A 22878-nucleotide genomic window follows, 5' to 3' on the forward strand; every position below is an offset into this window, starting at 1 on the left:
CTAGTTCGTGACTTAGGTTTCTAGTTCTATACTCAGGGGAAGGTTTCTGCTACTTTGGAGTACCAACACTCCTCCAAAAGTTGGCAGCTCTGGAAAAAAAAAAAGTGCCACCTATGTGCAGAAAATGCAAATTGTTAGTCCTTGAACGGTGACAGTAATTGCAGGAGCTGGGGGCATTCAGCTTCTCAGTAAATGCATATGCATATTAAATCTGAAGAGTCTATGCAAGTTCCCATTACAGGGACTGAACAGAACTGAAGACCAATGTGTTCCTGCCTAGGTGCCATACGTATATTCACACAGATCTTGATTATGAAGATGACTACTTAAAATCACTTGTATGTTTTGAATGCCTTTGAAAACTAAATTATTTCTGACTATCTCTAATAAAGATCCTCAGGGCTGAAAATGTTTGGTGATATTCTGATACCATTCAAATATTATCACTGCATACAAGAATGCATTACAAGAATCCTGTATATGTCAGAAATACTGTGACAAATATGTTTAAAAATATAGCTCTGCTGAAAGATCTGTGCAGATGAAGATGTGATACATCTTTTATTCAGTTTTATTTGTACGTGAACCTGGTGCTTATAAAAGAGTTTTAATTCGTCAAAATTTGCTTTCAGCGATGGCGAGACTTTTATTCATATTTTTCATGACTGACGTGGAATTTTTCATGTCTGGCACACAGTTGCAAAGCACAGTAATGAGGGATTTGGTTTTCGTATGCACACAGTCACACTAGAAGTGCGTGTTGCAGGATGTGACAGACAGTAAAGCTTGCCTGGGAGTTCATCTTCAAGACAAATTGAACTAATATTGAGAGAAAAAAACTCTAGCCAGTTTCAGTATCTTCGAGTGTAAGTATCAGAGCATTTTTGAGAGACTTGATGTAAAATTACAGTAGCTGTCAGGCTCACTAAGGCTATATTGACACAAAATGTTAACAAGTAATACTATTTTTGTTTATTATGACTTTATACAGAGGACCTTAAAGGGAGAGTGTGCAGGAATGAAATTTATTCAGTCAGATACAAAGCTGTTGGTGATATGGTTTGCAATAGCATAAAAACACCTGCTCTAGGGGGAAAAAAAAAAAAGGAAGAAAGAAAATTTAAAAAGCATTTTGATTTAGGTCAGGAAGACACAATAGTTGGAAAAAAAAGAAAAAGAAAAAGTAAACGAATTAAGAATCAGCTGTTAATAGTGAGGTCAATTAACAACTGGAACTGCATGAGGATGTGTACCGTACCTGGAGAGGACTGCTCTGCTCAATTATTTGATGTGTTAAGATCAGATGTGCACATATTTAAGCATGGAATTTTTGAATACTGGGAAAATATAGTCTCTGTCCCATTGTCTGAGTGAAATTCTGTCCTCAAGTTTGTAAAGCAGGTTGAACAACTTAATTGTAGTTGATGGCTTTAACATCCAGGGCTACGAGGATGATCAGGGGCCTGGAATATCTGCCCTGTGAGGAGAGGCTGAGGGAGCTGGGCCTGTTCAGCCTGGAGGAGAGAAGGCTGAGAGTGGACCTGAACAGTGTCTAGAAGTACCTCAAGGGAGGCAGTGAGGAGGATGGTGCTGGCCTCTTTTCCCTGGTGGCCACCCATAGAACTAGCAGAAACAGCCAGAAACTGAAGCATCAAAAGTTCCACAGGAACTTAAGGAAAAATTTCTTGACAGGGTGACAGAGCACTGGAGCAGGCTGCCCAGAGAGGTTGTGGAGTCTCCTTCTCTGGAGATCTTCCAAACCCGCTTGGACGCAATCCTGTGCCACGTGCTCTAGGTGACCCTGCGTGTGCAGGGGGGTTGGACTAGATGACCTCTAGAGGTCCCTTCCAACCTTAAGCATTCTGTGATTCTATGATTCTATCCCTGGAATTTTCCTCTGGCATGCTCTATTGCTTTCACAAGAGCTATGCCAGCAGAAAGTCTGTCTTGAAGTGCCCACCTTGTTCCAGTGAGCAAGAGAGGTAAGCATTAAGTGAGGAAGTTTTAGAAATTGGGCTCTTGAGCTCAGAGTAGAACTAAGGATGCCATCTTGTCACTGCAGACTTAATCTAGGCATTTATACCACCACAAGAAAATTGCATGTGTCTACCAGGGTCGAGTACATGTTTCACATAAGCGCCTGTGTCGTTGTGTCAATACAGGTGAAAGAAGGGTGATAATATTAGCAAGAAAAGGTCAACATTCAAGTGGCAAAGGAGAAAAAGGAAGATACATCTCAAAGGATATGAGTGTGACTGTTAAAATTGAAGATGTCCAAACTCCAATAACTTTCAGTATAATTACAGAAAGCCTGATTTACTAACCACCATTTGTTTTGATGGTGGCTCCGGCCAGGCCTCCATAATGAAGTGGGGAAGGAGGTTGCCTTTAAAATGTGTTTGGCCAATAAAGTTGTTTTCAAGATACTTTTTAGAAGATCTGAAGATACCCTAGAAACTTGACATTTAATTGAGGCCTTCTGTCATTAGCAAGCATATTACTTTGCAATGGAGCTCAGCAAACGAAGTAGATAAAAGTCATCTCAGGCTCATGAGTCATCTCAGTAAAAGCTGGCATCAAGATGGATCCTACTAGTATTAGTGTAATGAAAGCTTTCAAATAAACATTCCATTAGCTTGAAACACAGCAATGAAATGGCTTTGTATTATAAGAAAAGCAGAGCAGTATTAATATCTGTATTTTTATTTGTTGGAAGATCCGAAAAGATCTGCTCTGTTTTTTTATTTAATTTATAATAATATCCTCACTGAAAAGCAAATAACATATGCAATCCTTAGTATTGCAAGTTAATAATAAAAAGAATTGATATAAAGCCTGGAAAAGCTTTGCCCTTTTAAATGTCAGAACCATAGAAATCAAGACTAGAAATAACCAAGTATGATTGCCTGTAAAATAATAACCAAAAAATTTCACCTCAGCCACCTATTCAGGCCCAATTACCTGTGGCTTCCCTGAGGTAATAGGATTTTCATTTTTGTGGTTGCAGATGGGCGAATGCCTAGTATTAACTGCTAATGGAATCAGGTGACTGGTCATCAGAGAGGTTAGGCAAAGAAAAAGAAACGTGTCTCTTCATAAACCCAAATACAATGAAAAAGTTAATGTGCCTCTTTACTAGGTGGATGCAGACTCCAATAGTGCATCTATCAGCTCATATCACTCAGAAACTTACTGCTTTAAGTGAGAATTCATTTTGAGAATTGCAGGAAGATTGGGCTGTGAGACCACATTTCTGCTGGCATCTAACTCCCTTTCCCTTCTCACTGACATCCAGCACTGTTTGACACAAAATTGAAATCACTGTGAAATTACCGATGGCTTTGCTTAAGATGAATAGATTCACTTCTCCCTTTGATTATGTGAACAAAAACCAGTCACAATTAGAGAAATATTTGGTTATACAAATCTGTTCTTTGTCTTGCTAGATTTTAATACTAATCCCCTGAATTTCTGTTACAGAATTTTCATTCAGAAATTTTGATGCATCTTTCAGATATTAGCAAACAAAGCCTCGAAACAATTTGGCAATGCAGTTAAGAATTGCCTCCATTTTATGAAAGTATGGACTGAAATGGACAATACTTCTCAAATTTCTAAGTTACTTATGAAGTTACTAACTTGTAATTTGCAGCACAGAAATTAGAGCTTGTTATTGCTGTGTCCCACTTCTAATAGAACATCCCTGCTTCCCTTAACATAATGCTGTCCCCACTGAAGTTCATTTGCATTATAGGTGTGAATTCCTGGGCCAAATTAAGCTAATGATCTTTTGGATTTCACTTTAAGTGTTGGGTCATACTTTCATTCTTTCAATGCAATTCCAATTTGTCTCTTTGCATAGTCAAATATGTATGAAGACATTACTCTCTCCACAGAATGAGTTGGATTTCTATGACTTTCCTGAAGGGGTGGAGATATCTAGAGGTATTTCTAGAGGATTTCATAGAAAAGCGTGGAGAATGTGATCAGTTTCTATTTTCGAGAAAGTGTTTTACAGGGAAATATAAAGGATCCTTTTTGATCTGAAATGGGATTATTTTGGATTTCAAAAAAAAAAAAAAAGTGTTAATGTCCTTAATCTCTTCTCCTCTTGTGCCCTGTCAGCCCTATACAAGTACATCTGGTGTCAGTACAAATATGATACAAATGCCCTTGGTATAGTGATATACGATGTTAGAGAAAAAGCTGGTTAAACATTGTGACACCTGAGAAAATGCTGTCTCTTCCTATGATATCATAAGTGGCTTGCCCGCTCCTATCACCCCACTTCAGATCTGTGGCATCCTCAGTCTCATTCCGGATTCACTTTAGGTTCAGGTAGGAGAGAGGAGCTGCAGAAGCCTGTGACCATCACTAGATGGTGTGCACGGTCCACTAGCTTGAGCACAGCTTTCCCAAGCAGGGCAAATACACAGCTCCAGGGTCTCCACCTGGAGCAGGATGACTCAAGGTGAGAAGAACAAGCCCAGTTCTTCCTGCAAAAGTCTAGGTAGTCAAAGGTGAATTTTTACAAATTAAAAGGGAGAAAGAGTTACCTAGTTGTGTACATTGTAACTTAACATACTTTATTCTAAGGATAGATTTAAAATCACATTTAAAAGTTTCTGTGCTTCTGATCTTCTGATCAGTTTTATTGCAGTAAAGCGGGATGTGAGGAAATATTTTGGTTAGCTCTGAAGAACTTGGTACCAGATGCAAACATGCACACTGGAGTTTTTTAATAATTTTATTGACCTGCAAAAATATATTGTCATCTATTAAAATGTCCACTCAGCCAACATCACCATTAGGGATAGGTCTCAAAGTAGATTCTTTCTTAGGCACGTAAATGAGAACTGATAGTCTCCCAAATGTTTGTATCTATAGTTCTTTGAAACAAGGGTGTTTGAAAGGTAGCTGGTGCTAAACTCGGCCATGAAACCAGAATGTAGATGACTGGACACTTAGCAACATGACACCCATGTACAAGAGGGGTTGGATGGAGGATCTAGGGAGCTACAGGCCTGTCAGCCTGACCTTGGTATTGGGAAAGGCTATGGAGCAGGTCATCTTGAGGGTAATTACACAACATGTGCAGGACAACTAGTGGATCCAGGCAAGATGGATTCATAAAAGGCAGGTCAACCTGATCTCCTTCTATGACCAGGTGACCTGCCTAGTGGATGAGGGAAAGGATGTTTATGTGGTCTACTTAGACTTCAGTAAGCCCTTTGACACAGTCTCCCATTGCCTTCTCCTGGAGAAGCTGGCAGCTCATGACTTAGAGAGGTGTCCTCTTCGCTGGATTAAAAATTGGGCAGGCCCAGAGAGTGATGGTTGAATGGAGTTAAATCCAGCTGGCAACAGGTCCCCTTTGGTCGATGTTGGGGCCAGTCCTCTTCAGTATCTTTATCAATGATCTGGATGAGGAGATTGAATGCACCCTCAGCAAATTTGCGCTGGGGGACCCCTACAGGCTTTCATGTGGCCTCTTGGGTCCTCCATGTGCCCTGGACTGAAGGGGCCATACGGGCTTTCATTTGGCCTCCAAGGGCCTCCATGCGCACTGGGATGGGGAGGCCCTATGAGTTTTTGTGCAGTTTTTGTGGTGATCAGCGGTGCAGAGTCTAGTTGGAGGCCTGTAGCTAGCGGGGTCCCCCAGGGGTCAGTCCTTGGTCCAGTCCTGTTCAATTTATTCATCAATGACCTGGATGAAGGCACGGAGTGCTCCCTCAGCAAGTTTGCTGATGACACGAAACTGGGAGGAGTAGCCGATACCCCAGAGGGCTGCGCTGCCATCCAGAGGGACCTGGACAGACTGGACAACTGGGCGGTGAAAAACCTCATGCAATTCAACAAGGCCAAGTGCAAGGTTCTGCACCTGGGGAGGAATAACCCCAGACACCAGTACAGGCTGGGGACCAACCTTCTGGAGAGCAGCTCTGCAGAGAAAGACCTGGGTGTCATGGTGGACGACAAGTTGACCATGAGGCAGCAGTGTGCCCTCGTGGCCAAGAAGGCCAATGGGATCCTGGGGTGCATTAAGAAGAGCGTCTCCAGCAGGTCGAGGGAGGTGATCCTGCCCCTCTACTCAGCCCTGGTGAGGCCGCATCTGGAGTATTGTGTCCAGTGCTGGGCTCCACAGTACAAGAGGGATGTGGAGCTTCTGGAGAGAGTCCAGCGCAGGGCCACAAGGATGATCAGGGGCCTGGAACATCTGCCCTATGAGGAGAGGCTGAGGGAGCTGGGCCTGTTCAGCCTGGAGAAGAGAAGGCTGAGAGGGGATCTAATCAGTGTATATAAATACCTCAAGGGAGGGAGTGCAGAGGACGGTCATGGTCTCTTTTCAGTGGTGGCCACTGATAGGACTAGAGGAAATGGCCGGAAACTGAAACACCAAAAATTCCATAGGAACTTAAGGAAAAATTTCTTAACAGTGAGGGTGACAGAGCACTGGAACAGGCTGCCCAGAGAGGTTGTGGAGTCAACTTCTCTGGAGATCTTCCAAACCCGCTTGGATGCAGTCCTATTCCACGTGCTCTAGGTGTCCCTGCATATGCAGGGGGGTTGGACTAGATGATCTCTAGAGGTCCCTTCCAACCCTAAGCATTCTATGATTCTATGATTCCCAAGGCCTCCGTGCTCACTGCCCCGGGGGGGGGCCTATGGACTTTTGTGCCGTCACCTCGGGCCTCCATGCACACTGGTCTGGGGGGACCCTATGGCCTCCCGGTTTTAGCTGCCTTTGGCCAAGCTCTGCCCAACTTGGTCTCCCCCCTTCCCTTCCCTTTCATCGAGCACAGCGTGCTTTGCTGTTCACAGGCTTCAAGGCAGAGCCCAGGAAGGAAGTGCCAAAACTGTGAAGCAAATGTTGGGGGAAGGAAGAGGCTGGGGCTGCAGCAGGCAGTGATGGAGGGGAGCTAAGCTTTGGGGAGGAGAAGGTGTGCAGGGGTGGAAGAAGGGAGAAGCAAGGCCGTGGCCCAAGGTCTCTCTGAAGCCAGATCTCCGTGCCACACTTGCAGGGCCGTCCTGGGCTGAAGGAGGCCTGGGGGCCAGCACAATGTGTGGTGCTGGTCAGAGGTTTTGAGGCAATGCCATTTCCCTTCCTGTGCTGCAGTTCTGGAGCAGCGGTGCAGCGGGATAAGCAGGTACCTGCGCGAGTGGGAGAAACGGGCCATGCCTCGCCTGGAGGCCGCCCAGCTCTGCGCTCCGGTTTACCCGCTCTTCTACTATGCGGGTAGACACTGGCAATGGTGCAAGGATGAAGAGGTGAGCCTTCCTGCCCTCACAGCCACGGGCAGCCACGGGGACGTCCGCAGGGGCCAGCAGGGCTGTGCACGGGCTTGGACGCGGGCTTGGAGGGAGCAGGCTGGCTGTAAAAGCATCCCGAGCCGGGAGCCTTCAGGGAGCGCCGACGTGAGTAGTGCTGACAGGCAGGAGGGGACATCCGTGCAGCAGCCCTGAGCCGAGTGCTTGGGGCAGGGCTGTCGCGGCAGGCAAGAGGCGAATGCTGGGGCCTTCTGGCAGGGCAGCTGGGGGTGGTGGGAGGAAATGCTCCCTGTGCCGGCGAGCGAGGCCTTCTTGCCGGGGCTGAGAGGAAAGGGAGAGCCCCGTGTGGGAAGCGCAGGCTGGGTGTCTCGCGGGGAGGTGTTGCCGTTCAAACGGCGCAGCGACCTGGTTCAGGAACGGCACGGCAACCACCCCCAGGCCGCTCGGGCCATCAGCTCGCTGACACCAATGTGGTAGACAGCAAATTGCGTTTATTGATAGTTACACGGTGTTATATAGCTAAGGTTTACAACGTCACATCCGTCTGCTTACATCATAAACTAACCGCTATTGGCTATTTGGGGCCCTATCTTTCCATACAGCGCGATATCTTACGGCCGCCGGACCCTAACTATCTGCAACACCTGTCCAAGCGATGAGGGACAAAAGCGGTCCATGTGGAGCGGGGCTCAGGGGAGCAGGGGAGGAGCCGACTGCATAGGGCCCCCCTGGCCCAGGGCACACAGAGGCTCCGGGAGGCCTCACGAAAGCCCATAGTGCCCCCCCCTTAGCCAGGGCACACGGAGGCCCCGGGAGGCCACACAAAAGCCCGTAGGGTCCCCCCTGGCCCAGGGCACACGAAAGCCCTGGGAGTCTGCAGGAAAGCCCATAGGACCCTCTGGCCCAGGGCACACGGAGGCCCCAGGAGGCCGCACGAAAGGTTATAGGGCCCGCCTCACCCAGGGCACAGGGAGGCCCAGGGAGGCCACACAAATGGCCATAGGACCCCCTGGCGAAAAGCACACGGAGGCTCCAGGAGGTCGCACGAATGAACATAGGCTGCCCCCCTGGCCCAGGGCACACGGAGGCCCCGGTAAGCCGCACAAAAGCCCATAGGGCCCCTTGGCCCAGGGCACACGGAGGCCCTGGAAGGCCGCACGAAAGTCCACACAGTCCCCCTGGCCCAGACTTTTTTCTCGCCCTGGGAGTCCGGACGAACCCCCATAGTGAACCCCTGCTAAGATCTTGTGGAGGCCCCGGGAGGCCCACAAAATTGCATAGGGACCCCCTGGCTCAGAGCACACGGAGGCCACAGGAGGCCGTACGAAAGCCCAAAGGGCCCCCCTGGCCCAGAGCCTGTGAGTGCCCTGGAAGGCTGCACCAAAGCCCGTAAGGCCCACCTGGGCTAGGGCGTGTGGATGCCCCGGCAGGCGGCACAAAAGCCCGTAGGGCACTGCTCACCCGGCATGTGTGGAGGACCCAGGAGGCCGCACGAAAGCCAATAGGGCTCCCCTGGCCCCCAGCACACTGAGGTGCCGGAAGGCTGCACGAAAGCCCGTAGGGCTGCCCTGGCCCAGGGCACACGGAGGCCCCTGGAGGGTGCACGAAAGCCCAGAGGGGCCCCCCTCTCCCAGGGCACACGGATGGCCCAGGGACCTGGGTCGGAGGCCCCTCCGGGCGGGCCGGGCCCAGCTCGCGGCGTGGGGCAGCCCCGGGGCGGGTGGGCGGCCGCTGCACTCCAGTCCTTCGGCCTATATTTCCCGGCGCCGGCAGCGACCGCCCCACAGCCCCGAGCCCGGCTGAGCGCGGCCACTCCGCGCCCCGTCGCTCCCAGCAGCGGCAGCCCTGGCGGGCAGCAGAGTCCCCTGTGCCCCCAGCCAAGCACGACCCGCCCCGACCCCCTTCCCGTCCCATCCACCCCACCAGCGCACACGGGGTTGGGAGGGCTGGGCCGGGTGTGTCTGGGGTGTGAGAAAAGGGGCAAAGCGGCAGCCTGGGGGGCTGCAGCTCTGGGCTCCCCCACGGGCTCCAGGGGCTGCTTTGGGGGCTCAGAGAGGGAGGGGGGCTCAGTGCTGGGGTTCTGCTGCTTGGGGACAAGCTCAGGGGAAGGGCCTGGCCTGGGGTTTAGAAAGGGCAGCAAAATCCTGGGGTTTGAGGGCTCAGGCTCCTTTCTGGGCTCCCACCGACTCCCTGAGCTGCTTTGGAGCTGCCTTTTGGGGCTCCAAAAGAGCCTTGGGGGTGGTGTCAGAGCTCGGAAAGGGAGGCTCAGCCTTGTGTTTTGGGGCTCCAAAACAGAGGCTCAGTCCTGTGTTTTGGGGCTCTGAAACGGAGGGGGCAACTTGTGCCTTGGTGGAGCTGGAAAAGTCCCAAGGGTTTGGGGCTGCCTGGGGCTCAGCAAGGGCAGCTCCATCCTGGAGCTTTCAGGAGCTCCAGGAGGGCTCCCAGGGATGCCTGGGGCTCTCTCTCCTTCCCTGAGCTCCCAAACAGCCCCTGAGGCTGTTCCTGAGGCCCCAGAGCTGCAGAATGGAGCCTGTTCCCAAGTGCTGCCTGCCTGGGCCTTCCCCCCCAGGCTCAGGAGGTGGTTTGGGGACTCCACAATGGAGACCAAGTGCTGCGTTTTCGGCGCTCCACAGCAGCTCTGAGGGAAGGTTGGAGGGCTCAGGAATGGAGGCTAAGTCCTGTGTTTCTGGATGCACAACCAGGCTCCAGGAGCTGCTTGGAGGGCTCAAGAACAGAGGCCGAGTCTTGCATGTGGGGTGCTCCAAACCAGGCTCTGGGGCCTGCCCTGAGGCCTCCACAGCAGGGACTTGTTGCAGCTTGGAGCGGGTCAGGAATGCCAGACAGCAGCTTCATAGAAGCTGGAACTGACTTCGTTTATTTCGCGTTACGTATCACAATATATAGCAATTCGCACAGCTACATCTCGGTAGAGCATCAGTAATTGGTTACAAGCATTAACGTGCTAACATATCATAGGTTGCTAAGCCGTATCCAAGCGCCTAACCGCAATGGCCACACTGACATCTCAAGACAGCTGTACTTCCTCAAAGTTGTCTTTTATAATGAGCAACTTTCTCATTTCCCGCCAACTTAGCCCAGTCAAGGACTGGTCAAGAACACCCCCATGTCCCTGTCCTCCACATTTCCCCCTTTTTCTTTAGATTAAATGTCCCCGAGAAGCAAGCCAACCTTGAGGTGTCAGATTCGGATTACATGAAAAGGCTGTTAACAAGCGTGATATCAAAGCGCGCAAACAGGTCCAAGCGATCATTAAACCAACTACAAGCAACAGTCCCCATAGTAACAACATTAATAGCGATTTCACCACCGATTTCATCCCTCCCCCAATTCCAAATAAGTCAGTTAACCCATCGAGTCCGAAAAACCCAACATCTTTTGTTACTTTCTCCGTATGTTTGATCAAGTCGTGGAGTTGTCTATGTATAGCTGCTGAGTGATCTTGCAGGTCCATGCAACACATTCCATCGAAGTCCTGACACCCATGCCCGTGAGCAAGAAGCAGGAAATCAATAGCGGCACGGTTTTGCAGTACAGCGTGTTGTACCTGGGTTAAATCATCTGACAATTCACTAAGCACAATACTGGTTGCGTTTGTCTGCTTAACTGCCCAGCATACAAGACGTTCAATATTCCTGTGAGCTCGGGCAGCTGACACTCCCGGCACAAAAAAGGAGGCAAAAATTATTTCCCAATCATTCCATAAACTAACATCATCATTGCAATCACTACCTACAGTAACCTTTGTACTCCTTCGTCGCCTAACTGCTATTTTCCGGCTCCCAGGAGGCCCGTGTGGCCATATCATACTAAGGCGACCGATTGTGCAAGGTTCTCCCATAGGCTGGGCTGGAATGCCAGCCCAGGCTCGATTTCCGCATATAAGAAAATATCCGGGAGGAAGTTTACGAGGCAGGGCATTACCTTTAACCTTAGGGACGGACCCGGCACACCAGTTTTCCCAACTTAAACTATTGCCAATCGGATCTACGGGGGTGGTATTATTAGATAAACGCATTGGCCAAGGCAGTGGCACTGCCTCGGCGCTGGTATCTAAGAAAGCACAAGCAGTAGCATTAAGAGAATCTAGCAATTCTAACTCCTGTGGCGGGTTATCCAGATCCTGCTGGCCGTTAACCCACCACTCAAACTGCGACATCACGACAGACATATTCTTATAGTCACACCATTTGCTATTTGCATTCTTACAATTGTCATCATAGTGAGCTGCAAAAACAGCAGCTTCACTGTCATCAAGTGGGACCCCTACCAGACAGGTCACAAAAGGTGTGCTGGGTGTCGCTAAGCTAGCACAAAATTGTGTAGTATTTAGCTCTCTGGCTAATGTTACCCATATATTTTGCCGAGGGTCGAACAGCCATGGGTGGAGTACCGAAGCCTCCCACTCACAGACACTAAGGCCCGCGAGAATCAGTACCAGAAATGTTTTCATCTTGCGTGGATGGCGTCGGGCCCCTCCGCTACCTTCGTCCACCTGCTGGGCACCCACAGGGGACCTGAAATGGTAGAAACACACATGTAACCCCTGCCGAGGAACAGCACCTCAGCAGGACCCTCCCAGATTCCAGTTTTCGGGTTTCGAAACCGCACCCACATTCTGGTTTCCACGGGAGGAACACACTGCGTGTGTTTGACAATAGGGGGCACTTCCTCCGTGCCAAAAATACACAGATGATTTAACACAAAGAGAACAACTGAAAGGCGCTCTTTTGGGTCAGAAATGTCCTCAAATTTTCCCAGATACTCTTTCAAGGTTCGATGGGCTCGTTCTACCACTGCTTGTCCCGTAGGGGAGTGCGGAATACCCGTACTGTGCTCCACCCCCCAGGTATCACAGAAATGACGGAGCGTCTGACTAATATACGCAGGGCCATTGTCAGTCTTAATCTTTTCAGGTACCCTCAAGACTGCAAAGCATGTTAACAAATGCTTTTTTACATGTATGGCCTTCTCTCCAGGCTGTGCCGTTGCCCATATGACCTTAGAAAAGGTATCCACACAAACATGGACATATTTCAATCTTCCAAAGCTCGACACGAGTGACGTCCATTTGCCACAGCTCTAAGGCCCTCAGTCCTCTCGGATTGACCCCGATACCCAATCCTGGACCATGGTGGCTACACTGTGGGCACGCCTGCACAATTCCCTGTGCATCTTCCAATGATACCCCAAACTGCCTTGCCAAACCCTTAGCGTTAGTATGCAACATTCCATGACCCACTCTTGCCGCTTCAAACGGATTGAATGGTCCCATCCGAGGGGCTACACTCACCAACCTATCTGCTCGGGCATTCCCTTCCCCTAGGCCTAGTTCCCATGTGTGACTACGGATATGTATCACGCAGTAAGACTCAGTCCTCATCATAATCGCCTTCCTTAATTGAAGGAACAACTTTCCCAATCGCTGATCCTCCATGGCCTTAATCAAGGCACCTTCTATTCGGTCTACCACTCCTGCTACGTATAAGGAGTCAGTGACTACATTCAAGGGTACCGACACCCACTTGGTGAAGGCCCAAACTACTGCTTTCAATTCCAAGGTTTGAAGGGAATCCTTCTCCTCCGCGGATAAAGTCTGAGACTCCCACCGATCTCCATCCTGCCAGGTAATTGCAGCCAAGCGCGATTTTTTTCCTGCATCTGTGAAAGCCGTTACCGCATCTGGCAATGGTCGCTTGGATCGCTTAGGGCGTTCGACCCAATCATAACTGTTTAACAAGTGACCGATTTTCCCCGACACTGGGTGCGATATTATGTCCCCTGAAAAATCCAACAACGCCAACTACAGAGCTGTCGAGTGCCTAATTGCCCACTCTAAATCTCCCTTTTGTATCGGTAGACCTATCATGTTCGGTTCTTCCCCTGCAATCGCTACGACCCGATCCCTACCTTTCCGAATTAGAGATCCCAGAATCTCAAAGGGTGTCGCAATAGCTGTTTTTGGACGCACTGCAGGGAATACCCATTCTAGCACCGATACCTGCGTCTCTCCCCCTTTTTCTTTAATGAGCTGACTAATTACAGCAGCGTAACTAGTCGGCCCCTTTAACAGTAGTAAGGTTATACCAAGGTCCAACCTCCGGCGGTAGGCTAACCGCTGAGACAAGACCTGGGAGAGATTCTGAAGGCACTGTTGTTGCTGCTCTGTCAGGCTGGTTGGCGTCGCTGGGTCAGTACCTTTTAGTAAAGGCACTAATGGTGCAATCTCATCATTGCTAATACCTAGGACAGCCCGTACCCATTGCAAATCCCCCATAAAGGTTTGCACATCAGACAACGTGCGCAGGCTCACTTTCAATTCTACTTTCTGTGGCCTAATGGTAGCCTCTGATATAAGCCAACCCAAATACTTCCAAGGCTGAGTACGTTGTACCTTTTCAGGTGCAATTTGCAACCCTCGCTCCCGAAGGGCCTTTGAAATTACTTCCTCCTCTTTTACCGTAATAGGTTCTGCTCGTGCAAAAAGGATATCATCCATATAATGATAGATCAATGTATGTGGCCACTGTGTACGCAATGGCTGCAGGGCCGCGGCCACAAACAATTGACACATTGTCGGACTGTTCTTCATTCCTTGGGGTAACACTACCCACTGATAACGCCTAGCAGGTGCTGCCCTATTTATGGATGGTAGCGTAAATGCAAAGCGGACGGAGTCCTGGGCCTGCAGTGGAATGGTATAGAAACAATCTTTTAAGTCAATTATCAACAAGTACCAACTTTCCGGGATCATAGAAGGAGAAGGCAGGCCGGGCTGTAAGGCCCCCATCGCCTGCATCTGTTGATTAACTGCACGAAGATCATGAAGTAACCTCCACTTCCCTGACTTCTTAGGAATAACAAAGATTGGTGTATTCCATGGGCTAGTGGAGGGCACCAAATGACCCGCCTTTAACTGTTCCTCTACTAACTCTTCCGCTATTTGCAGCCTCTCCTTCGTTAGCGGCCACTGCTCCACCCAGACAGGGTCTTCTGTTATCCAGGTGATAGCAACAGGCTGCTCAACAGTAGCCGCTAAGGAAAACCCTGTCTTGACGCAGTTGAGAGAACCACTCCTAGCTGAGCCATGCACTCCCTGCCAATCAACATTTGAATAGGAGCAGGCAACGGCAGGATAGACGCGTGAGTGCTGACCACTTGATCATCTATTGTAAGCTGTACAGGGTAAACACTTTCCTCTGTTTGTTGAACCCCGCCTACACCTCCAATGCACGCTGCCGCTATCCTTTTTGGCCAATGCCGTGGCCAACACTCGCTTGAGACAATGGTGCAATCTGCACCAGTGTCCATCAACCCTTGACAGCACACGCTTTGGCCCCGGAAACTCACTTGCACCTTCACTAATGGCCTATGTTTCATGTTTAGAGTTAAGAGGGTTTGTCCTCCTGTGGACCCAAAGCCTTTTTGCTTCCGTGGCGGCAATGAAGCTGCTTGGGGATTAATAGCCCCTAACAAATTCTGCAAAGGAACTAATTGAGCCAATTTACTACCTTTAGCAATAGTTACCGGTGGGGTCAATGTGTATACCACCATTTCGATTACCCCTTCCGAATCCGAATCAATAATCCCAGGTATTACAAAAATACCAGACATTCCCGCCGAAGATCGACCCAATATCAACCCCCCAATTCTTTTCCCTGACCAAGGTAAGCCTTTAAACTGGGAAGGAATTCGCACGGGGGAGGCATCTTGTAGACAGATGCTTACTGCGGCTGCCAGGTCAATGCCCAGGCTTCCCCTTGTGGCAGGCAGCCAGAGCTCCCCCCCTGCACCATTGTTCTCCTCGCACGGGCAGGGTTCGCGCTCACATTCCCGTTTCCCGAAAAGACAGTACCAGGGGCTGATCTGCACGCCTTTTGGGAATGAGTGTCTTTCTGACATCGGGGGCATCAAACACGCCCTTCATCACAATTCTTCCGAATATGTCCTCGACGACCACACCGGAAGCACTTAGGGCCATCATCACTTGGCCGTTTCCTCTGTCCCTTTCCCACAAGGGGTTGCAGTGCCGCGGCTAACACTCGGGTCGCTTGCGCCTGCTGAGCAGCTGAATCAAGCAATGCCTGCTCTACCCGAGTCCCTAAAAATGCTCCTGGGTTTCCCACACCCCGACGAACGATCTCTTCAAGCATCTCCTCAAGGGACACTCCCTGAGGCAATGTCACCAGCACATCCCTAGTTCGCTTATTAGCATTCTCGACTGCTAAGGACTGCGCCATAAGCCTCCTAGTTCTTTCATCTAGCGCATCCATTTCCTCTAAAGCTTTAAGCAAACGATCCACAAACTCACCAAAGGGCTCGTTCACACCCTGTTTAACATTTACAAAAGACGGCCCCTTCTTTTCCTCTGGTAAGGACATAAACGCTGATAAGGCAGTCTGTGTCACGAGCCTCAAAAGAATAGGAGGATACTGCATCTGCACCCCCACATCCGCGAAGTTTCCCTGTCCTATGACCGTTTCGGGCCGTAAATTAAACAATGGGTCATCCTGCCCCCGCGGCACAGCGCATTCACGTGCCGCGTGAGCTGCCCACTGTCTTTCCCATAACAGTAACTGACCCGGTGTCAAAATTAATTTTGCGATTTGTTGACAATCACTAGGAAGAAGCATATCGCTGTTAAAAATGTAGGATAGCATTTGTCTGGAGGGCTCACCTTTGATCCCCCAACGCACGACCGTATCCCTTAATTGGCTCAAAATTTTCCAATCAAACGGACCCCATTTACCCGCTACCCCCCCTTGACCATCCGGCTCAAAGGTTACCGGGCACGCTACCCTCATAGCCGGCTCCCATTGACCCTCCAGAATCGCATCCCTGATAACCCCAGACCAACGCGAAGAGGAAACCCGCGGACCCGAACGCCCCTCGGAAGCCCCAGACCACCCCCCATCTGTTGCTCGCCCATCTGCCTGAGCTTGAACCAGTGCTCTAGAGGCTTCTCGGAACAGTTTATCAGAGGGTCGGCCCTGGCTTCGCTCCGGCGGTTGCTCCTGTGGTCTATTCCCAGCTGCCCCTGCCGGGGGTGGTGGCGCTGACGGCTGGTCTGGCGATTCAGGAGTCACGGTCGGCTGGTCTGGCGATTCGGGAGTCGCGGTCGATTCGGCTGGCACAGGTTCCGGTGGTAAAGGTGGTGGCTCCGAGGGACGCTGAGATTGTGACGACCCGCCTCCGAGAACGCTATCAATCAACTCCTTGGCGGTGCTCTTTGGGACTGCAGTAGCGCCTCGTCCAAGGGGGCCCTTCTGCACTGCCAATCCCTCAGGAGACGATTCCTCCCCTTGCAGCATCTGCGTCGCAGCTGCTACCATTTTCTTTTCAGCCTGCATACACTTGAGCTGATTCGCCACCTCGCGCCAAGTTTGACCCAGTTCTTTGGCAGTTTTGTTGCCCTCCAGAGTGGCTTCCCATAATGAGTCCCCTATCTCACGCCACTCTGTTATACTAAAAACAAGTTGTGGCTCCTTTAAATGTCCTTTCCTCTTTGCCCACTTAATCAACTCATACAGCTTCTTCGTGCTCACTGCTGCCTCCCTTTTTGCTAATAACTCCAGCAGCAGTTGTTCAGCAGCATCTCGCTCCATGTACACGTGCACTGGGAATTCTGCTTCTAGCCGTTACCCCACGCCGTCTTCCCGTGTGCGCATTCACGGCCGGCTTACCCGCTCCGGTCCACCTTCTTGGTCGGGTCACTCGGCTGCACCCGTACGTCGTCCTCCGGAATCCCACACCGTTGTGCCAAGTTCCTGTACCGGTCCCTGTTCGGAATCTTGTCCCTGTTCGGGCGCCACTTGTTGCAGCTTGGAGCGGGTCAGGAATGCCAGACATCAACTTCATAGAAGCTGGAACTGACTTCGTTTATTTCGCGTTACGTATCACAATATATAGCAATTCGCACAGCTACATCTCGGTAAAGCATCAGTAATTGGTTACAAGCATTAACGTGCTAGCATATCATAGGTTGCTAAGCCGTATCCAAGCGCCTAACCGCAATGGCCTCACTGACATCTCAAGACAGCTGTACTTCCTCAAGGTTGTCTTTTATAATGAGCAACTTTCTCATTTCCCGCCAACTTAGCCCAGTCAAGGACTGGTCAAGAACACCCCCATGTCCCTGTCCTCCACAGGGACTAAGTGCTGCATCTCTGGGTTCAAAACCAGGCTCTGGGGGCTGTTTTGGGGCTCAGAAACAGAGGCTAAGTGCTGTGTTTTTTTTCTGCTCAGAAGCGGGTGCCATGCGCTGGTTTCAGAGCTCAGAAAGGGAGACCAAGTCATGCGTTTTTGGGGCTCCAAAGCAGCTTCCTGGCTCTGGTTGGAGAGCTCAGACATGCAGACTAAGTCGTGCGTTTTGGAGCTTGAAAACGGAGAGTAAGTCGTCTGTTTTCAGCCCCAAAACAGAGGCCTTGGGGTTGAGGGGGGGTGGGGGCGGGCGGGGGGAGGGAGGGAGGTTAGGCGAGGTTGGGTGCACGAAAGCCCAGAGGGGCCTCCCTCTCCCAGGGCACACGGATGGCCCGGGGACCTGGGTCGGAGGCCCCTCCGGGCAGGCCGGGCCCAGCCCGTGGCACGGGGCAGCCCTGGGGCGGGTGGGCGGCCGCTGCGCTCCGGTCCTTCGGCCTTTATTTCCCGGCGCCGGGAAATAAAGTTCATCCACAGGGAATGATTAGCTCATGAACAGTTAATTGAATAATTGGCTCATTAGCAGTCCCTCCCTAATGAGTCCGAGGGTTGTACAAACACTGGACAAGGTGGGGCCCCAAAGCGCCTCTCGCTGCATATTCTAAGTCGTGTGTGAAGGTTCGACCTGGTGCAGGGGGCTTCCCTGCTGTCGCGGTGCCTGCGAATGGACCCCCACCTCCGGTGAGGGTCCGTGCGCCCAACTACCCTCCCTCCCCCCGCCCGCCCCCCACCCCCCCTCAACCCCAAGGCCTCTGTTTTGGGGCTGAAAACAGACGACTTACTCTCCGTTTTCAAGCTCCAAAACGCACGACTTAAGTCTGCATGTCTGAGCTCTCCAACCAGAGCCAGGAAGCTGCTTTGGAGCCCCAAAAACGCATGACTTGGTCTCCCTTTCTGAGCTCTGAAACCAGCGCATGGCACCCGCTTCTGAGCAGAAAAAAACACAGCACTTAGCCGCTGTTTCTGAGCCCCAAAACAGCCCCCAGAGCCTGGTTTTGAACCCAGAGATGCAGCACTTAGTCCCTGCTGCGGAGGCCTCAGGGCAGGCCCCAGAGCCTGGTTTGGAGCACCCCACATGCAAGACTCGGCCTCTGTTCTTGAGCCCTCCAAGCAGCTCCTGGAGCCTGGTTGTGCATCCAGAAACACAGGACTTTTAGCCTCCATTCCTGAGCCCTCCAACCTTCCCTCAGAGCTGCTGTGGAGCGCCGAAAACGCAGCACTTGGTCTCCATTGTGGAGTCCCCAAACCACCTCCTGAGCCTGGGGGGGAAGGCCCAGGCAGGCAGCACTTGGGAACAGGCTCCATTCTGCAGCTCTGGGGCCTCAGGAACAGCCTCAGGGGCTGTTTGGGAGCTCAGGGAAGGAGAGAGAGCCCCAGGCATCCCCGGGAGCCCTCCTGGAGCTCCTGAAAGCTCCAGGATGGAGCTGCCCTTGCTGAGCCCCAGCAGCCCCAAGCCCTTGGGACTTTTCCAGCTCCACCAAGGCACAAGTTGCCCCCTCCGTTTCAGAGCCCCAAAACACAGGACTGAGCCTCTGTTTTGGAGCCCCAAAACACAAGGCTGAGCCTCCCTTTCCGAGCTCTGACACCACCCCCAAGGCTCTTTTGGAGCCCCAAAAGGCAGCTCCAAAGCAGCTCAGGGACTCGGTGGGAGCCCAGAAAGGAGCCTGAGCCCTCAAACCCCAGGATTTTGCTGCCCTTTCTAAACCCCAGGCCAGGCCCTTCCCCTGAGCTTGTCCCCAAGCAGCAGAACCCCAGCACTGAGCCCCCCTCCCTCTCTGAGCCACCAAAGCAGCCCCTGGAGCCCGTGGGGGAGCCCAGAGCTGCAGCCCCCCAGGCTGCCGCTTTGCCCCTTTTCTCACACCCCAGACACACCCGGCCCAGCCCTCCCAACCCCGTGTGCGCTGGTGGGGGGGGACGGGACGGGAAGGGGGTCGGGGCGGGTCGTGCTTGGCCGGGGGCAGGGGGGACTCTGCTGCCCGCCGGGGCTGCCGCTGCCGGGAGCGACGGGGCGCGGAGTGGCCGCGCTCGGCCGGGCTCGGGGCTGTGGGGCGGTCGCTGCTGGCGCCAGGAAATAAAGGACGAAGGACCGGAGCGCAGCGGCCGCCCACCCGCCCCGGGGCTGCCCCACGCCGCGAGCTGGGCCCGGCCCGCCCGGAGGGGCCTCCGACCAGGTCCCTGGGCCATCCGTGTGCCCTGGGAGAGGGGGGCCCCTCTGGGCTTTCGTGCACCCTCCAGGGGCCTCCATGTGCCCTGGGCCAGGGCAGCCCTACGGGCTTTCGTGCAGCCTTCCGGCACCTCAGTGTGCTGGGGGCCAGGGGAGCCCTATTGGCTTTCGTGCGGCCTCCTGGGTCCTCCACACGTCCTGGGTAAGCAGTGCCCTACGGGCTTTTGTGCCGCCTGCTGGGGCATCCACACGCCCTAGCCCAGGTGGGCCTTACGGGCTTTGGTGCAGCCTTCCAGGGCACTCACAGGCTCTGGGCCAGGGGGCCCTTTGGGCTTTCATACGGCCTCCATGTGCTCTGAGCCAGGGGGTCCCTATGCAATTTTGTGGGCCTCCCAGGGCCTCCACAAGATCTTAGCAGGGGTTCACTATGGGGGTTCGTCCGGACTCCCAGGGCGAGAAAAAAGTCTGGGCCAGGGGGACTGTATGGACTTTTGTGTGGCCTCCCTGGGCCTCCCTGTGCCCTGGGTGAGGCAGGCCCTATGACCTTTCATGCGGCCTCCCAGGGCTTCCGTGTGCCCTGGGCCAGAGGGTCCTATGAGCTTTCCTGCAGACCCCCAGGGCTTTCGTGTGCCCTGGGCCAGGGGGGCCCTATGGGCTTTCGTGGGGCCTCCCGGAGCCTCCGTGTGCCCTGGGCAAGGGGGGCCCTATGGGCTTTCGTGCGGCCTCCCAGGGCCTCCGTGTGCCCTGGGACAGGGTGGCTCTATGGGCTTTCATGTGGCCTCCCGGGCCCTCCATGTTCCCTGGGCAAGGAGGGGCCCATGGGCTTTCGTGCGGCTTTCCTCGGCCTGCACACGCCCTGGGCCAGAGGGCCCTGTTATCTTTTGTGATACCTTCCGGGGCCTCCATGGGCCCTGGGCCAGGGGGACTCTATGGGCTTTCATGCAGACTCCTGGGGCCTCCGTGTGCCCTTGGCCAAAGGGGCCCTATGGGCTTTCGTGCATCCTCCCAGGGCCTTCACACGCCCTAGGCCAGTGGTGCCCTGTGGAATTTCATGCGGCCTCCCGGGGCCCCCATGTGTCCTGGGCCAGGGGGACCCTGTGGCCTTTTGTGCGGACTCCCAGGGCCTCCGTGTGCCCTGGGCCAGAGTAGCCCTAAGTGCTTTCGTGAGGTGTCCTGGGGCCTCCATGTGCCTTGGGCCAGGGGGCCCCTATGGGATTTCGTGTGGCCTCCATGGGCCTCCGTATGCCCTGGGACAGGGCGGTCCTATGGGCTTTTGTTAGGCCTCCTGGGGCCTCCGTGTGCCCTGGGCTAGGGGGCCCTCCTGGGTTCCGTGCAGCCTCCCGGGGCCTCCGTATGCCCTGGGCCAGAGGAGCCCTATCTCCTTTCGTGAGGCCTCCCGGGGCCTCCGTAAACCGTAGGCCCGGGGGGCCCTATGAGCTTCCGTGCATCCTCCTGGGGCCTCCGTGTGCCCTGTGCCAGGGGCGGCCCATGGTCATTCGTGCGGCCTCCTGGGGCCTCCGTGTGCTTTTCGCCAGGGGGTCCTATGGTCATTTGCATGGCCTCCCTGGCCTCCATGTCGCCTGGGCGAGGTGGGCCCTATGGCCTTTTGTGCGGCCTCCCGGGGCCTCTGTGAGCCCTGGGCCAGAGGGTCCTATGGGCTTTCCTGCAGACTCCCAGGGCTTCCTTGTGCTTTGGGCGAGAGGGGGCTCAATGTGCTTTCGTACGGCCTCCTGTGGACTCCGTGTGCCCTTGGTCAGGGGGGCTCTATGTGCTTTCGTGTGGCCTCCCAGGGCCGATGTGTGCCCTGGGCCAGGGGGGCCGTATGGGCTTTCATGCAGCCTCCCAGGGCCTCCGTGTTCCCTGGGCTAGGGGGAGCGCTCCTGGGTTTCGTGCGGCCTCCCAGGGCCTCCGTATGCCCTGGGCCAGAGGAGTGCTATGGCCTTTCGTGCGGCCTCCCGGGGCCTCCATGTGCCCTTGGTCAGGGGGGCCTTACGGGCTTTAAGACGGCCTCCCAGGGCCTCTGTATGTCCTGGGCCAGGGCAGGCCCCAGGGGCTTTTGTGCGGCCTCCTGGGGCTTCCGTGTGCTCTGTCCAAGGGGGGCACTATGAGCTTTCGTACGGCCTCCTGGGGCCTCCCTATGCCCTTGGGTAGGGGGCCTCTATGGGCTTTTGTGTGGCCTCTCGGGGCCTCCGTGTTCCCTGGGCCAGTGGTGCCCTATGGGCTTTGGTGCGGCCCCCCAGGGCCTCCGTCTGTCCTGGGACAGGGTAGCCCTATGGGCTTTCATGCGGCCTCCCGGGGCCTCCATGTGCCCTGAGTCGGGGGGCCCTATAGCCTTTCATGAGGCCTCCCTGGATCTCCTTGTGCCCTTGGCCAGGGGGGCACTATGATCTTTCATGTGGTTCCCTGGGGGGGGGTCCGTGTGCCCTTGGTCAGGGCAGCTCTATGGGCATTGTGTGGCCTCCTGGGGTGTCCATGTGCCCTGGCCAAGGGGGGTGCTATGGGCTTTCGTATGGCCTCCTGGGGCCTCCGTGTGCCCTTGGTCAGAGGGCCCTATGGGCTTTCCTGCGGCCTCCCAGGGCTTTCGTGTGCCCTGGGCCAGGGGGGGCCCTTTGGGCTTTTGTACGGCCTCCTGTGGTCTCTGTGTGCTCTGAGCCAGGGGGTCCCTATGCAATTTTGTGGGCCTCCCGGGGCCTCCCCAAGATCTTAGCAGGGGTTCGCTATGGGCATTCGTCCACACTCCCAGGGCGAGAAAAGAGTCTGGGCCAGGGGGACTGTATGGGCTTTCGTGCGGCCTCCCGGGGCCTCCGTGTGCCCTGGGCCAGGGGGTCTCTATGGGCTTTTGTGCAGCTTTCCGCGGCCTCCACACATCACGGGCCAGGGGAGCCCTATGGGATTTCGTGGGGCCTCCCAGGGCCTCTGTCTGTCCTGGGACGGGGTGGCCCTATGGGCTTTCATGCGGCCTCCCGGGGCCTCCATATGCCCTGGGCCAAGGTGGCCCTATGGGTTTTCGTGCTACCCCCTGGGGCCTCCATGGGCCCTGGGCCAGGAGGACCCTATGGGCTTTTGTGCGGCCTCCCATGATCTCTCTGTGCCCTGGGCATGGTTGGTCCTATAGGCTTTCATGCAGACTCCTGGGGCCTCCGTGTGCCCTTGGCCAGAGGGGCCCTATGGGCTTTCGTGCATCCTCCCAGGGCCTCCACACGCCCTGGGCCAGTGGTGCCCTGTGGAAT

Source organism: Tinamus guttatus, unplaced genomic scaffold (assembly GCF_059628265.1).
Source record: "Tinamus guttatus ecotype Peru unplaced genomic scaffold, ASM5962826v1 Tinamus_guttatus_pri_ptg000945l, whole genome shotgun sequence".
Lineage (NCBI taxonomy): Eukaryota > Metazoa > Chordata > Aves > Tinamiformes > Tinamidae > Tinamus > Tinamus guttatus.